Genomic DNA, 3,350 nt, shown 5'->3' on the forward strand with positions numbered 1-3,350 from the left:
GGAAATAATCACCCAAGTCCAAGAAACCCAGAGAGTACCAAACAGGATAAACCCAAGGAGAAACACCCCAAGACACATATTAATCAAATTAACAAAGATCAAACACAAAGAACAAATATTAAAAGCAGCAAGGGAAAAACAACAAATAACACACAAGGGAATTCCCATAAGGATAACAGCTGATCTTTCAATAGAAACTCTTCAAGCCAGGAGGGAATGGCAAGACATACTTAAAAGGATGAAAGAAAATAACCTACAGCCCAGATTATTGTACCCAGCAAGGATCTCATTCAAGTATGAAGGAGAAATCAAAAGCTTTTCAGACAAGCAAAAGCTGAGAGAATTCTGCACCACCAAACCAGCTCTCCAACAAATACTAAAGGATATTCTCTAGACAGGAAACACAAAAACGGTGTATAAACTCGAACCCAAACAATAAAGTAAATGGCAACGGGAACATACTTATCAGTAATTACCTTAAATGTAAATGGGTTGAATGCCCCAACCAAAAGACAAAGACTGGCTGAATGGATACAAAAACAAGACCCCTACATATGTTGTCTACAAGAGACCCACCTCAAAACAGGGGACACATACAGACTGAAAGTGAAGGGCTGGAAAAAGATTTTCCATGCAAATAGGGACCAAAAGAAAGCAGGAGTAGCAATACTCATATCAGATAAAATAGACTTTAAAACAAAGGCTGTGAAAAGAGACAAAGAAGGTCACTACATAATGATCAAAGGATCAATCCAAGAAGAAGATATAACAATTATAAATATATATGCACCCAACACGGGAGCACCACAGTACGTAAGACAAATGCTAACAAGTATGAAAGGAGAAATTAACAATAACACAATAATAGTGGGAGACTTTAATACCCCACTTACACCTATGGATAGATCAACTAAACAGAAAATTAACAAGGAAACACAAACTTTAAACGATACAATAGACCAGTTAGACCTAATTGATATCTATAGGTCATTTCATCCCAAAACAATGAATTTCACCTTTTTCTCAAGCGCACATGGAACCTTCTCCAGGATAGATCACATGCTGGGCCATAAAGCTAGCCTTGGTAAATTCAAAAAAATAGAAATCATTCCAAGCATTTTTTCTGACCACAATGCAGTAAGATTAGATCTCAATTACAGGAGAAAAACTATTAAAAATTCCAACATATGGAGGCTGAACAACACGCTGCTGAATAACCAACAAATCACAGAAGAAATCAAAAAAGAAATCAAAATTTGCATAGAAACGAATGAAAATGAAAACACAACAACCCAAAACCTGTGGGACACGGTAAAAGCAGTCCTAAGGGGAAAGTTCATAGCAATACAGGCACACCTCAAGAAACAAGAAAAAAGTCAAATAAATAACCTAACTCTACACCTAAAGCAACTAGAAAAGGAAGAAATGAAGAACCCCAGGGTTAGTAGAAGGAAAGAAATCTTAAAAATTAGAGCAGAAATAAATGCAAAAGAAACAAAAGAGACCATAGCAAAAATCAACAAAACCAAAAGCTGGTTCTTTGAAAGGATAAATAAAATTGACAAACCATTAGCCAGACTCATCAAGAAACAAAGGGAGAAAATCAAATCAACAAAATTAGAAACGAAAATGGAGAGATCACAACAGACAACACAGAAATACAAAGGATCATAAGAGACTACTATCAACAATTATATGCCAATAAAATGGACAACGTGGAAGAAATGGACAAATTCTTAGAAAAGTACAACTTTCCAAAACTGGACCAGGAAGAAATAGAAAATCTTAACAGACCCATCACAAGCACGGAAATTGAAACTGTAATCAAAAATCTTCCAGCAAACAAAAGCCCCGGTCCAGACGGCTTCACAGCTGAATTCTACCAAAAATTTAGAGAAGAGCTGACACCTATCCTGCTCAAACTCTTCCAGAAAATTGCAGAGGAAGGTAAACTTCCAAACTCATTCTATGAGGCCACCATCACCCTAATACCAAAACCTGACAAAGATCCCACAAAAAAAGAAAACTACAGGCCAATATCACTGATGAACATAGATGCAAAAATCCTTAACAAAATTCTAGCAATCAGAATCCAACAACACATTAAAAAGATCATACACCATGATCAAGTGGGCTTTATCCCAGGGATGCAAGGATTCTTCAATATCCGCAAATCAATCAATGTAATACACCACATTAACAAATTGAAAAATAAAAACCATATGATTATCTCAATAGATGCAGAGAAAGCCTTTGACAAAATTCAACATCCATTTATGATAAAAACTCTCCAGAAAGCAGGAATAGAAGGAACATACCTCAACATAATAAAAGCTATATATGACAAACCCACAGCAAACATTATCCTCAATGGTGAAAAATTGAAAGCATTTCCTCTAAAGTCAGGAACAAGACAAGGGTGCCCACTTTCACCATTACTATTCAACATAGTTTTGGAAGTTTTGGCCACAGCAATCAGAGCAGAAAAAGAAATAAAAGGAATCCAAATTGGAAAAGAAGAAGTAAAACTCTCACTATTTGCAGATGACATGATCCTCTACATAGAAAACCCTAAAGAATCCACCAGAAAATTACTAGAAATAATCAACGACTACAGTAAAGTTGCAGGATATAAAATCAACACACAGAAATCCCTTGCATTCCTATACACTAATAATGAGAAAACAGAAAGAGAAATTAAGGAAACAATTCCATTCACCATTGCAACGGAAAGAATAAAATACTTAGGAATATATCTACCTAAAGAAACTAAAGACCTATATATAGAAAACTATAAAACACTGGTGAAAGAAATCAAAGAGGACACTAATAGATGGAGAAATATACCATGTTCATGGATTGGAAGAATCAATATAGTTGAAAATGAGTATACTCCCAAAGCAATTTATAGATTCAACGCAATCCCTATCAAGCTACCACAGTATTCTTCACAGAGCTAGAACAAATAATTTCACAATTTGTATGAAATACAAAAAACCTCGAATAGCCAAAGCGATCTTGAGAAAGAAGAATGGAACTGGAGGAATCAACCTACCTGACTTCAGGCTCTACTACAAAGCCACAGTTATCAAGACAGTATGGTACTGGCCACAAAGACAGAAATATTGATCAATGGAATAAAATAAGAAAGCCCAGAGATAAATCCACGCACATATGGAAACCTTATCTTCGACAAAGGAGGCAAGAATATACAATGGATTAAAGACAATCTCTTTAACAAGTGGTGCTGGGAAATCTGGTCAACCACTTGTAAAAGAATGAAACTGGCCACACTTTCTAACAAACCCATACACAAAAATAAACTCAAAATGATTAAGGATCTAAACGTA

This window comes from Bos indicus x Bos taurus, chromosome 7, assembly GCF_003369695.1.
Source record: "Bos indicus x Bos taurus breed Angus x Brahman F1 hybrid chromosome 7, Bos_hybrid_MaternalHap_v2.0, whole genome shotgun sequence".
NCBI classification, from domain to species: domain Eukaryota; kingdom Metazoa; phylum Chordata; class Mammalia; order Artiodactyla; family Bovidae; genus Bos; species Bos indicus x Bos taurus.